This window comes from Diadema setosum, chromosome 13, assembly GCF_964275005.1.
Source record: "Diadema setosum chromosome 13, eeDiaSeto1, whole genome shotgun sequence".
Classification (NCBI taxonomy): domain Eukaryota; kingdom Metazoa; phylum Echinodermata; class Echinoidea; order Diadematoida; family Diadematidae; genus Diadema; species Diadema setosum.
In genome coordinates this window covers 20,969,500-20,985,300 of record NC_092697.1, presented here as the reverse complement: position 1 = coordinate 20,985,300, position 15,801 = coordinate 20,969,500, and the positions used below count along the sequence as shown (strand labels likewise).

Sequence of the window (15,801 nt, the reverse complement as noted above, 5' to 3'; positions counted from 1 at the left end):
AGCTCCCTAGAGTTTATGTCATGATGCTTATCTACGAAATAGGGCCCTCCACAGATAAGCCACTGACTAATAAATTTTCAAAATTGGTGTTTTAATATCTACCATAGATCGTCACTCACACACACACAGCATTCAACCGCGCCGGATCGACCCGACGCGACAGATTGAAAATTCTCTTGGTACCGTACTCTCATAAAATTAATAATCGACAGGAAGGACACACTTTCTGGTCTCAATAAAGAGTTAAAATACACATAACAAAGTTAAATTCATATAATTCTCCGTCTCACTCTCATATAAAAGATTAAAATTATATTGATAATAATTTTGAATATGAATTTCAAGCGTTAAACTTACCGTGATGAAGGAATGAAAGTCAGATGAAAGAAAGATCCTCCTGGCTATACTAGCGCCTGGCGGCCTGCCTGCGGCCGGCGTTTTTTTTTTTTAAGACGGCACAGATTGGGGCATGGCGCGTGTTAAACCTATGGGAAAAACGTTGGGTTAGGGTTTTTGGTTATGGTTAGGGTTAGGGTTAGGGTTAGGGTTGGGGTTAGGGTTAGGGTTAGGGTTAGGGTTAGGGTTAGGGTTTGATGGTTAGGGTTAGGATTAGGATTAGGGTTAGGTTTAGGGATAGGGTCCCCGATAGATTTTTAGTTTCCCCAATCTGTGCCGTCTAAAAAAAAAACATTACGTACGTACGTACTACGTACACAGTCAGTGTATGTAAAGCGATGTAAAGCACACGTCATAGCCATACATGTACTGTAATTTGCCAAAAGTACAAGCTACGCTCACGTGGTATAGGTAGAAACCAATCCAATAGCTCGTCTTTGCGCGCGAACCGAAAACGATTATTATTGGTTAAAGGGATGATACAGTATTGATGGAGATGAAAATTGGGCTTTAAACTTTTTGCGAGATCTCAAGAAAACACTTATGGTTTAGTACAGAGCATACCATTTTAAGAGGAATTCAAAGTTTATTTGATGAAAATCGGGTTTGGAATGACTGAAACATCCAAAAACAAAGTAAAACAAAGCGATCGTAATAAAGTGTGGGTCCCACACTTTATTAGAATCGCTCTTTCTTGGATATCTCAGCCATTTCAAAACCAGTTTTCATCAAATAAACGTTGAATTCCTCATAGAATTACATGCTCTTTCATATTTCATAAGAGGTTTCTCATTATCTCGCCAAAAAATGTTAGAAACCTGAAATTGGGTCTCAACCAAAACTGTACGATCCCTTTAAGCTTTACACCCGCGCGGAAAAATCTCGGAACTTTGGGCTTGGGCATATCGACATTCGGAATATCAGAGAATTTAGAGATATATTTATTTTTGTCCATTCCATTTTGGGGGTTTAGCGTGAGATTTCGTTTATCAGAGTGAGACAGTCAAAATTGGTTGAATTGCGTGAGTCTCGCGCTCAATGCGTTAGAGTTGGCAGCCCTGGTATATAGTGGCGTATGTGTATATCAAAGGGTGTGTGATGATGCGTGTTTGTGGGCGCAGTTTTGTGCCTGCATGAGTACCGGTATCTGTGTTCGTGGGCTACGTAGGCCCTAAAGTTGTGTGCGAGCGTTCGTGTGTCTACGTAAGCACGCAGTCCACATAATAGGAACGAAACATTCAAGCGACACAATTTCCACAACTTTTTTTTTTTTTTTTGGATAATTCTTTATCCGTATTTCGTACATTTCATATCATAGAAACAGAAATGTTCACAGAAACAAAACAAAACATCATACAAAGACAAACTGCCTTTTACACAAACATTGTACACAACGTCAATCTTACACTACATAAAGACAAAATGCAGTATCACCATAAACATTGTGCAAACTAATATCAAATTTACATTGTAACTCTCTAAACCAAAGAAACGAAATCCGCTTTTTTTTAAAACACATATTCTCGCACAACACGCGCAGCGCTCCATAACACACACACACACACACACACCGCTTGTTTTTTTAGTGTTCATAATAGGCCTACTTGTCACTTAGTAAACGAAAATGTTCATTAAAACTTGTCACTTTGTCGTATGTATCGAGTAGACCGCCATTCTAGTCAAAATCTGCTTATGATGTGGCAGTCTGTATGAGGCCTACTTTATACTTTTGCATATTACTGAGTAATTATCATTATTCCCATTAAATTGTATAATACTATTTTTCAGAATTATTATTCAGTGCAATGTTACATTTTTCATATCCGAAAAAAAAAATCAGAAAAATCTAGAATGAAATCACTCATAAAAAACCCGACCACCCCCCCACCGTAACAAATCTACATCTATCCTAAATATTAAATCCTACCAAAATCTGTCATACCATTTATAACTATCCTTCTTCAAATCAAATCCCCAACCCACCAACCCCCAACCAAAACCTAAATCATCCTACACCCACATTCACCAACCCACATACACACACCCACACACATATACACACACGGGTGCTGTCCGTTATTCCGAAGGTTCGTTTATTTTCCGAAGGTTCTATCCGAAACACACAATTACCTATACCTAGAGGTTCGTTAATCCGAAAATGAGAAGGGGTTCGTTAATCCGAACATTATTTTGTGGCGTTATTCCGAAGGTTCGTTGATCCGAAAATGAAATTCGGAATAACGAGCCTTCGGAATAACGAACCTTCGGACTAAAGAGCCTTCAGAATAACGAACCTTCGCAATAACGAAATGTAACCCCCCCCCCCCCCTCCACACACACACACACACACACACCCGAACCGATACCACCTTCCTTCCTGATGAAACGACTTCCCAGTGTTGATACATAAGACATAATGGACCGTGTGCATAAAAGCAGCATCCGCCCGCACGCAAGCACCACTCCGAATTCATATACAAATCCGTCAAACTCATCAAACTCAAAACTGCTGATAAAATCAATATAACGTTTATGCCAGCAACAGCTTATCCCTCCCCACGCGCAGCCAAAACACATACGCCGACATATACTAGTAAACACATTCTTCCATAGTATACACTAACATATACACGCACACACGCACACACACACACACACACACGCACAAACGGACACTAAATTATCATGTGCGCGCGCACATACACATTTCCTTGAAACCTCACGATGACTTTTTACATGGCATGTTTGCATGGATGTAGCCATGTAAGTTATGCGTTGGTATTTCAATGACTATGTCAAGAACGATATTACCCAGCAAAATGTGCTTCGAGGGCAGGCGACACTCTTTGCCGCCAGCCCTCATTAAAGATTGTTGCCAGACGACAATCTTTGACGGGATGACAGTCTTTGACGCCAACTCCGTCAAATTGTCGCCCCCGAGCCGGGGGCAACAATCTTTGTCGCAACAAACGTCCCTGATCAAACTATGTATTTACTTGCATTACTGCACAATGATTATATAGGGAAAGATTTGGGCTATGGAGCAAAGTCCAAGTGAAAATATCAATATGTCATTTTTTGCCATATTTTGAAAATAACTCAAAAGAATTATCATGAAGATTGCATGTTACAAGTTCGTGATTATTTGAAGAACTGTTGACTGTGGGGTCAAAGGACAAGTGAAAATGTTCAAATTCCCAAATATTTGCTCTCTGAACATTTTAGCCATCCAAATAAACCTGGTTCAAGGAATGTAAATACAGCACTCAACACATTTGTGGTTGAGCCAAACCTTTGAACATGTGATGTCATGTTCAAAAGTTTGACACAACCACAGACGGGTTAAACTCTTGAACATGTCATTTCATTTTTTTTTAAAATACCAATCATGTGACACTGTTGTCTCACGTTGTCTAGATGTAGGCCTACCATATGCCTACTACTGTATAGACATTTTGGGAGATCCATGCAATATGGTGGAGGCAGACCAGTCGCCATAGCGACATTTCTACTTAAAGCTGAGACCAATTTATTGTAATGACACTGAATTTTGTGTCAATGTGTTCTTGCTTCTGTTGCAATATGATGAATAAGAATTGGTTTCAAAAAAGTAACAAACAATATTGTTGTAATACTGCACAATATCACACTGGCTATTTAAGTCTTAGAATAAAGATATACCTTGTAAGCATGAATAATGGCTTTGTTTGATGCATTTTGTTAAGTGGTATCCCAAATGTGTTTCCTGACTGTCAATTTGTCACCAATTTGTGGTGATTATGCTACATTTTACGGGTGCATGTCATGAGACTGACACTCACGAGTCATACAACCCACGAGTCATACAGCCCACAAGTCATACAGTCCACGAGTCAAATAGCTCACAAGTCATACAACCCACTAGTTACATCACAGCCCACGAGTTCAACATGAAGTCAAATAAGCACAAGAGTTATACAGCCCATGAGTTCGACATGCAGAAATTGCACCCACCAGTATATTATTTTCCCTTTCATGGAACACCCTGTACAGCTACATACTTGTAATTGACACGTAGACGGCGCTGCTCATCCTGTCGGTCTCGTGAGCCTTTTCTGCATAGTGTCAAACTCATGGACTATACGACTCGTGAGCCGTATAACTCGTGGGCTGTATTACTCATGGACCAATTTTTCATGTCGGTCTCGTGGACCGTGTGACTCGGTGTTGGTCTCTTGGGATGACCCCACGTTTTACACCATATTTCCGGCGGCTTCGACGATCATGTTTCGGGCCACCATGGACAAAACACAGCACCAAACCTGCCCAATGTCCACGTCTTATCCGTAGAAAGCCTTGACAGAAAATGAAAAACATGTCACATCTTGATCAGAACGTGCAATATGTGAGGGACCCCATCGGAACGAGATGAGCCTGGAGGGAACAAATTGGCATCGGTGGTTGACCTTGGACTTGAACCATAGCGCGCCTTTGAGCCTCAGGAACTCAGCTATCGCTTTTCCCTGCTGCCCGTCACGGATACCGTGACAGACAGTAAGAATTCCTTATAGCAGCCAGGAATGTGGTGTAAATGGGAACATTACAGTGTATTTGTTGGCTTTTATACTTGATCTTTGAGAGATTGGATGTTTGCAAAACGACATTTGTTTATTTTTTTTTCTGCGTGTATTGATTTTATGAAACTTTGAAGTTGAGAGTCGATGAATGATTTACTAGATTACACACAAATTCATTTGAGTTTAATGAAAATGAATTAATTTTTAAACAAAATAGGTGAACATGTTACATATAAATATAATACATGCTTGCACTCACACTTACACATCTTCTCAAATTTGAAGCTTTAACATGCAGAGTAAAAATATAATGAAGAAAAGTTCAGTACGGTCTCATTAACTATCAATACGGTATGTTCTTCCCAGAAAAATGAATGTTTAGTTGCTGATGATAATATCATCATGCACATGCACTTCTTTTCGTACAGGTCTTGCCAGAAATATAGTCTCATATCTCTTCCTTATCTTGAAATTTACATCAGTGTAAGTTTGTAAAATGGAGATATAAAAAATTTTTACAAGACCATGTCTGCTTCTGATAAGTATGCTAAATAAGTAAAATGAGAACACACCAGATCCCGAGTTTTGTCTGAATGAGCATTGGTGATAGTTGTCAGCCAAATTTTCCCACATTGGTGAAGTTCATCTTCCTTCCTTTCTTTTTCTTTTTTTTTTTTTTTTACTTTTCTTTCCTGACAAGAGGGTAACAAAACAATGAGGGTCATTATGAGTTCATAAAGATTCAAGACTTTGACAATCACCTTGTGAAAGGGCGTCAATTGAATCAATGCTGCGAAGTACCAAAAAAAAAATGCAGTCAGCCACAAATATCGATTAAATTGTGAAATACAAACGCTATAGAAATACCTTAACAAAGGTTTTACGGAAAGTAAAGTCGATGCATTATTGTGAACTTTTTGATAGAGATAGGAAGGATATATGGAAAACGTGGAACCACATTAATGAAATATCAAATAAAAAGAATGATAAAACAGATAAATTGATTGTAGAGAAACTTCAGGCTTCTGAGAATGGTGTTAGAAAGGAATGCAAAACACCTCGAGAAATAAGTGAAGGGTTCAATCTTTTTTTTTTTTTTTTTTTTGCTGAAATCAGGGAAAATTTAGCTAAGAAAATAGAAATTAGTGAAAACGATGCTTATACACTTTTATGAAAGGAGAAGTTGATAAATCATTTTTCGTGTTACCTGTGACTGTGATTGAAGTACATCGTATTATTCTCTCTTTGAACGCAAATAAGGGATGTGGATATGATGACATCCCAGTAAGAGTTATACAGTAGTTGATGTTGCTCGGTACATGGCTCATCCTTTAGCACAAGTTTTAGTATCATAAATTTATCAATGCCATGTGGCGTATTTCCTGGTGCGCTTAAGATTGCTAAGGTACTACCTGTCTATAAAAATGAGCTAAAGATGCGCCTTCAAACTATCGGCCTATCTCGGTCCCTGTGATAATTATTAAGATAATCGAAAAACTGGTAAACAGTCGTCTGATGAAATTTTTCAGGAAAATAGAATATTATACAAACACCAGTATGGTTTTAGACAAGGGCACAGTACAAAACTATCGTTGATCAATCTAAGTGCTGAATTAACCAAACAAATGGACGAGGGCAAGGTTATTATACTGTTGGTTTATTTCTAAATTTTGCTAAAGCTTTCGATACGGTAAATCATGACATTTTGCTATATAAATTACAACACTATGGCATACGTGGGTTGCCGTTAGAGTGGATGCGCAGCTATTTATCAAATCGATTTCAGTTTGTATGTTACGGAAGTGAAAAGTCTGCACAACTACCGATTACGTGATTGTGGTGTACCACAAGGATCTGTATTGGGACCCACTCTGTTCTTAATTTATATCAACGATTTGCCACAATCCCCAGATTATTTCAATTTTCGATTATTTGCGGATGGTTCAAGTTTATTTCATTCTTTTCCATCTGGAACTAAGAATATTGACTTATAGGAAGTTGAACATGATTTATTAGACGTTACGAAATGGTGTAATGCTAATAAATTAACACTCAACACGTCCAGAACAAAGTATATAGTTTTTAAATGTAAACGTAGAAATGTGGAGATAAATGAAAATATGGGACGCACAGACATTATAGAGCAGGTACATTTGACTTTGTATCTAGGAGTTGATATAGACGAAAATTTATCATGGCGAAAACATATTGAGTGTGTCTCTTCCTCAGTGAGGAAAACAATTGGAATCATATTTAGAATTAGACAACTCGTCCCTAGAAAAATCTTAGAATTATTATATAACACCCTTATCCTTCCGCAATTGCTATGTCTTAAGGACTAGAAGTTTGGGGATGTACATACCACTCATATCTTCAATCTATATTTTTGTTAAAAAAGAAATTAGTGCGTGCAATCTGTTTCAAAGGACCTAGGGAGCATACTGGCCCTTTATTTCATCGTTTACAAATGCTAGATGTTTACAGTCTATACCAATTTGTAATTGGAACTGAAATGTTTGACCTAATCCATCATACTTTACCGCACGATATCTCTGATTATTGTTTTAAAATTGACCATAATTATGATACAAGGTTTAAAAGTAATATGAATTATAAATCAATAAGAATCAGATTTGAAACAGGCAAACACCCCTTGTCATAATTTTATGCAGGCAGTATAATTTGGAGAGGATTTCCTCATTATGTCAAAAAGATAAACACCCGTAATGCTTTTCGGATATCATTGCGAAAGCATCTGTTATCAATATAGTAATGATCCCCTATGAAAACATGTAAATAATTATGTACATGTAACAATTCTTCTGTGAATATTGTAAATACGTTATATTATAATCTATATCATTGAAAGGACTGGCCTCGACTAGCCTGCACGCTATTTGCCAGGTGTTTTTGCCAAACTACTGTAGTCAACTATTCATTGTTGTGACTTTGTTGACGATGTTTGTTTGTTTGTTTATGTGGTAAATACATTTCATTTCATTTTCACAAAAAAAAAGTCAGATCCCCAATTTATTTCAAATTTGGTATGCATAATGATCTAAGGTGTAGTTATACAAGACATTCTTTGTGTTTGTACCCGACAAGGCATTGCCATGGTAACTACATATTTTCTTTAAAATCTTGTGGAGTGAACTACCTCACAATTGTTGTGAAGCAATGGAAATCAAATTTGGTGGACATAATGGCACTGAGGTACAGATGTGGAGACCTGATTTGTGTGTTTGCTAGACAATGTGTTGCCATGGTAACCACAGTTTTACCAAAACCTTGTGAATTGTATTACTTCCACGTCATTCAAGCAATTAAGGTCAAATCTAATATGATCTATAGGTGTAGATATGCTAGACACCATTGTGTTAGTATCAGAAAAAAATATTGCCATGGTAACCACACATTTTTTTTTATCAAACTGAAGCATTTAAGCTTCACACACATAAACACACACACACACACACACAAACATTAACAGAACATTTTATAAAACCCTTGTTCAATTCTTTTTCATAGGAGTCTGAGCTGCAGTGGGGGTATTAAAGGCATAATTTACCATTTGCAGATGAAAGCATTAGTGCTATAAAATAGTTCTAAAATGTGAGTTAGGGATAGAAACAACCACTGTCAAAATTTGAATCCGTATAATCGATGTTAAGTGTTGTTAAATACACAAAATGTGAACAATAGTTATAATAAAAAAATTTCCAGACTAAACCGTATACAGCTACGGTTTGTTGAGAAAAACCCTGATATCTCCTTATATTTTAGGTTTTACTGCAAATATTTCATATGGTAGGATGTTTTATGATACAACAGACCTACACATATGCATCAAATATTATATCTTGAAAATTTTTGAAATCACTGCTCCCAAAGGTAAACTGGACCTTTAATCACATTCATTGATAGTTCTAGTGTTTGTTTGTTTGTTTGTTTGTTTTTATCACAAACATCACTATATTACATCTCATATCCATGAATATGCAGTATACAATGCTTTCATGGTTGCATGGTGAATGATGAGGTTAGGCAAACTCCAAAAGCATGATTTAATTTGATTTAATACTACTGAATGAGAGTTCAGATTGTGCTTTCCGTGATAAATGCACAGTAGACATTATATAAGAACCACAGAATATTCAATTATTGTGATGAAATGAACCTGTTAACAGATAACTAGCAGTAAGAGTGACACGTGAAACGGACTAGGCCTATTGCTGAATGTGGTTAGTACCCCCAACCAAAGCTGAGGGAGTTATCTCAATCCATGGTTTAAAAATGCAATTACCATGGCAATGCGTTGTTCAACGTTGATGGAAAATGTTTCCTGCACTTCTAAAGGTCATATTGGCCACATGTGCCAAATCTCAAGTCAAATGCTCAGAAGCTAAGAAAGCTCAATTCATGATATTTTTGTATTGGTTTTTAAATGCTGTTACCGTAGCAAAACATTGATCGACACTTACAAAAGATGAAGTTTGCACATCTACACTCTAAACTGTCACAAGCACATTGTATGATTTCGAGTCAAAGGATATGGCTTAATCTGCAATAATTTTGTTCATTTTTTTTTAATGAAAGACTGCTGTGTTACCATGGCGACGTTGAACTTTGACAAATTGTATTTTGTACATTTACATGCCCCAAATTCCAAGACAAAGTGCTCGAAAACGAAGGGAGTTGACTTAATACACAATATTTTGTGTGATTTTCTTTCAAAAATGCTGTAACCGTGGTAACACATTGTTCAACATTGACAAAACATGAAGTTTGCACACACATAGCCTACTTCAGCAGTCGTATACTTTGTGTTTAGTCTTTAGTCAAATGCTCAAATTTAGGAAGTTAGCTCAATTCTCAGTTTTTTATGATTTTTATGTATAGAATGTTGTTACCAAATCAGCACATTGTTCAACATTAACGAAAGATTACGTTTGCACATCTACATACTAGAGCGGTGACATGTGCCAAATTTCACAAATGCTCAAAAACTTATGGAGGTAGTTCAATCCACATATTTTTGTATACCATAATTTATATGAAAATGACCATGACAAGATACTAGTATTTTGTCATTCATTTAAAAAAAAAGTGTGTCGTGAATGATAATGGCAACCATAATGCCCAATTCCAACTCAAAAACTGAGGGAGCAGTGCGGTCCTCAAATTTTTAAAAGAAGATGTCTTGCACATCTACACATAGCACTGATCACATGTGCCAAATTTGGACTAAATTACTTTAACACTGTTTAAGGCTGAGAAGTATTTCAATCCACAACATTTTCAGGGCGGTATGATTTTTATGAAAATTTACAGTTGCCAGGGCAACGCATTACTCAATAATGACGAAAAAGGTGTCCTGCACATCTACCTATGACAACAGTCACACATGTAATGCCAATTTTTAGGTCTATTGCATAAGCAAGGGTGTACAGTTCGACCCACATGATTTTGCAACGGACATTAATTTGTAGCCAGTATGTCGGCCCATCTTGTTCCGTATACAGCCTCCGAGCTAGACGATGTTCATTGCCAATTGGGGCTAGTATTCCAACCTATTGAGACCATGCAGTCACAATGGTCTGCAATGAATATGCCATGGATGGTGTGGTATATCATTCAGTTTCTGTGATCAAACAAACAGACCAAAAAAAAAAAAAAAAAAGAAACCCAAACAACTGCTTGTCATACATTGGTACTGTTTATACATTGTGAAGTGAAGTAGTTGTATGCTTCTAGAGACTGGTTATTCTTCATAGACTCTATTAGAAATCCTGCGACAGAATAAGAATAATGATTGTGAAACATTGCTTTATCAATGGTCTATACACGTTTTATGGTTTCTAAGTGGATTATAGAAATTCCAGGCTCCAACTTTTGGTGTATGTTTTTTTTTTTCAAGTCATTGTATGATCTGCCAGCAAAAAAAGAAAAGAAAATATTGAAAGCGTTTACTTTTTAAACTTTATTGTCAGAATAAAACTTAACCCCAGAAACAAAATGATCTCCCTGTACCTCCTGTAACAAGAGTCTTCGTGAGGACTTTCAATCGATTGTATACCCCCCCCCCCCCCCCCCGACAAGAAACTCATGTAGGAGGGGGCTCTTATATTAATGCATGGAGAGTTTTGATGGGTAGTGTGTTTGCCAAGGCAAAAAACAAACAAACAAACAAACAAACAAACAAACAAACGATACATTGTACAATGGAACTGGTTCAGTCACATAAATCGCGAACACTTGTTACCAGTTTTCACTGAAGGTCAATGATTGTACAAGTACAATCGATATCAAACAATAAATGCCGCGGATGAAAAGAAAAGAGACTTTGCTGACGTAATGTCTTCCGGAAATATGAGAGGTAAAAACTGAGTCGCTCGCCCATCTGTTTCATTTAAACCCACCCACAGACAGCGTGTGGATGCAACGCTACGAGTGATCTTTCAAAACATAATACAGTGGACCACAAGGTGAGTTTGAGACTATAACTATCCTGCAATTTTTGTCATGTTATTTAAAGGATGATTTTCAGATTTTTACATTTGAACAACTATTAATTAGTTATACTCTGAGGACAGAGTTTCAGAACTTGTGATGATTGGGATGAAGAATAAGAATATTTTCAAAATTTAGAACAAATTGCCATGAACAAGGATGATGACATGGCCAGAGTCACCATAAAAATGCATGAGTTGGGACTCAAGGAAGCAGAACAAAAGAAGAAGGCATGCATAGATTATACACAGGTGAACCCGCAGGCAAGCGGTATTGTAATGGAATTACACTGCTACATTTCTGAAATATGTGAACCTCTATGTCATCATCCTTGTTCAGTGTAATTTGTTCAAGATTTTTCAAAGTATTGTTTCTCTGCTCAAGAACAACAATGAATTCCATAAATCTATACATGGTATTGTCGATTTATGTAATACATGATATGAAGTTATGAAAATCGTCTGGAATGTCCCTTTAAACGCAACACACAAGGACACACGCACATACTATTGTAAAATCTTTGAAAAATAGAAATCAGTAGTAACAGCTTGCACTATGGAGGAACAAGATTTCAACAAAATGTTATTCAATGAACACCACCGATTCGTTGCTAATTATTTGAATAGCTATTCTTCAGTGTTAATTAAGCGTTCGGAGAAAATTAATTTAATCTACTTGAGTTATATTGTGAAGACACCTTTTAATAACGAAACAAGAGATTGGCAGATTGGGAACGTAATAATTATCGTATTTTACGACACATACAAACTATGTATTCGCTTTTAACCTCGCTTAGTGAAACGTGGGATAAATTTTTCACTTATGTCCTCTGACAGGATTTGCAACATATAGATGATGACTGGCGGGGAAGGGAACATACCTAATGTTCCACCCTGGGTTTGAAATGCTATTGAGGGATGTTATAAGTCCCGAGACGAAGTCGAGGGACTCATAATAGCATTTCAAACCCTGAGGGTGGAAGGTTTGGTACATGTTCCCGACAACAAAAGTCATCATCTGTTATATTATATGGGTTAGTCAAATACCATCATCTGTTAATCTTTTTGCGCAGAATTTTCCGTGGAAGCCTTGTTCGCAATGTCAACCACCAGCACAACGCATTCGATCGCTCGCGCAGAGACAAATTCACTGCGCGCGGGTCCACACTTTCGTACGCATTACAATAATCAGTCATCTGCTTTATGCACTTCGTATGGAATAGGCAAATTTATCGTATCGATTGCGTGAAAAGTATGATGGCTCAATCGTTTGGTATCGTTTGTCATCTGTTACGTTGAAATGTTTTCCCATGGGAGAACATTACAAAAATGGGCGAACATAATGTGCCTCCATCACGTGACTGTATTTAGCCAATCACTAACCAATATTTGACTAACCCATTTAATATGTAACTCGTTGTCTCGGGGTCGAACGATCGTGGTCTGTTCATGCAGTTGAGTAATATTACCAACAAAATACCCAACTAAACTTCAAAGAGGGCCTGTGTTTTTGTTGTTTTATGTGTGTGTTTATGTGTGTGTGTGTGTGTCCTGCGCGGCTATATTACACATGACTTATTACTCATGCAGTCATGAACACTATCACAATAATGTTGAAGTTTCGACTATGTTTCAACAGTTAAACTATAAGCCCTACATTCAAAAATATTAAACATGAATAATATTTCATAAAATGGCAATTGAGTTGAAGCTGCAAGTCCCGATTATTACAATTTCCGACCTCACGGAAAAGATTTATGCAACATGAAACGAAAAGAATAACATTCTCCTTTCTATTTCGAAAACCTACCGAAACCCGTCGAACAAGCCTGATATTAATTTTGTGACGTCACTGAATGGACTGGGCAAGCAAAAGCAAACTATGCCCTGTAGACGATGCACAGATTCAAAGGTGAAACTATTTTCCGTGGTGAGCATTGTAATGATAATTATTAGCCGGGATAAACGTCATCCAATGCCAAGTAAATCTAACGCTTTTCCGTGTCATTTGCATGACCTGCATTGAAAACATCAACAGGAACGACAATCTGTCAAGAATAAAAGGTAAAATTCCAGGTCTTTCATGCTCTTGCCGCCCCGAAAACTCTGGCTAAAGGCTTCAGTCATTGTCAGCATTCGCTTGACCTTGCTACACTACCTGAGTTATGCATTCAGCCGCACGGCCGCAGCACCGGGTGGTTTGCTGTTCATTCACATTCACCATTGTTAGGCGGGCGTTTCAAACTTAAAAAAAAACAAAAAAAAAACAAACAAAAAAAAAAAACAACCGCGACGGCCATCGCCTTCTAAAATCTTGAATATGCCTTTCCAGTGATGGTTTCTAAGTTGGTATAGTAGCGTTCTGTGCCACCTTTTCTTTCGAAGTAATTCAACCTCTTCTTCAGTAGCAATGAATGCACTGTTTTAGCTTATGACACGTCGTCTGCTTCTGTTAGATTGGTCCATTTATTAAATCAAAACTCTGCCGAATCTTTCCGAATTCATCCAAAGTGTTTTACCGCAGACATATTATAAAATTTCTCTTTGCCCTTGAATGAGCAAAGTTTTAACATTTTGTCATTTCCATGTTTCTAGCTTAAACACAGCATAATGAATGGTGGCAAGTTGTAATTGTCTTCGAATTTCCACCTTAAACCAGCTAGCATTGATTTTAGTTTTGCCCCTTACGATTGCTGATGTATAGATGAGTAATTATGATCATTTCAATTATGAATTATTGCATAGCACATTGTTAGAACAGCATCAGAGTATGTAGACTGTAAGTGAAAAAAAAAGGAAATTATAAGAAGCAGACTTTGAGATTAATAAATACAAGGCCTATACCGCGCAGGCATTTTATGTGCAAGCGCTTACAAAAGTTTGTATCTGGTATAGGAAAGTATTTTTGAGAGTGTTAAAAAATTCAAAGGAGCTAGTAGCTGTGAAAAAAAAAAAATGCGTATAGAGGAAGATCATCAGTCTGTGTTCTAATGAGCTCTCTTATTTTTATTATACATTTCTCATATCTCGCTGTCGGTTAATTCATTGTACAGTTTACTAGCATCCAAGCAGACACATAACGTTTTCAGAATGTTTCCTCACGACTTTTTTGGGGGTTCCGTACGTCTTCGTGTAAAATAGACGTTTTAAAACGTACATATATTACAACATCAAAGTTGGGACTTGGCATTTACCGCAAAGCGCAGGTTTTGGGGAAAACGTTTTAAAATCGTCAATGACGTGAGTTGGCTCAGTCGGTAGCGCGTCTGCCTCACTATTCTAAGGGCCCGGGTTCGAACCCGAGTCTGGACTGAGCAATGTTGTGTGTAAGCATACCGTCCCCTCTACCCAGAGTCAAAACACTCTGTCCCTCGGATAGAACGTAAAGTGGAGGTCCCGTGTATGAGAGAATAACAACTCATGCATGTAAAAGATCCCGCTTCATTCATTCATCGGAAAGAGCAGGATGTTTAACCCGGTGAAGTGGTCCCACCTCACATCCAACTGGACCCCATGGAAGACCAGCTTAACGTAGCTGAATATGGGCTATCCAGCCATCTTCTCAGATGGAAATGAACAACAACAACAACAAATTGTTAAAAGACATTGAAATCTCAAGATTTATGCTTGGTTCAAACTTTATGTGCTTAAAAAAATAACTTACCTACGTTATTGTTCAGTTATTCACGATTTCAAATTGTGTTATGAAGAGGTATTTTCATATATTATTAGGCCAAATTAAGGTGTGTTTGATTTAATTTTAGTAACCATGCCTTCATGCATTACAACATTTTGCTGGTATAAAAAAGAATGTGATACAGATTCATCAATTGGGGATAGGATGTAATATAGGTATAGGTGGTAGGACAGGTTAGGATCCTATTATAAAGGATTAGGGTTAGGGTACATTAATCCCAGATTATGCTGTATAATCTCATAACTATATTTTTTTTAATGCCCAATAATAAATGAACATTAGACGTTCTTAAAAGGTTTTCTGGACGTCCGCAGAACGTCAACAGAATATTTTGAATATTCTTATGAGGTTTGACTGACGTCTATAACGTCCAAAAGGTTTTCTGCAGGTCCTTAAAAATTCCGAAAGTTTTGTATTGGATTTTAAACGTTTAAAACGTCCATTTGAAACGTTTTAAATACGTCTAAAACCTTCCACTAAGAGACGTTCTGAAAACGTTTTGACAAAACGTCCAAATAACGAACTTTGAACGTTTCAAGATCGTTCAGAAAAAGTCAAAATGTTAGCTGAGATATTAGTGGCGTGCGATTTGCATGCCGGCCAACATCTTACGCTAATCCAAGATCTTTCGAATCGAGCGAAA

At 37.3% G+C, this 15,801-nt stretch overlaps 1 protein-coding gene across 1 annotated transcript in view; it reads left to right on the top strand.

Moving 5' to 3' along the window:
• LOC140236957 (CXXC motif containing zinc binding protein-like) overlaps positions 1 to 11,431 on the top strand; it is a 56,926-nt gene extending 45,495 nt beyond the window's left edge. The window contains exon 8 of the transcript XR_011901813.1: positions 11,382 to 11,431. The gene's annotated coding sequence lies outside the window, so the exon portion shown is untranslated. The remainder of the gene's footprint in view (positions 1 to 11,381) is intronic.
• Positions 11,432 to 15,801: the final 4,370 nt, after the last annotated feature.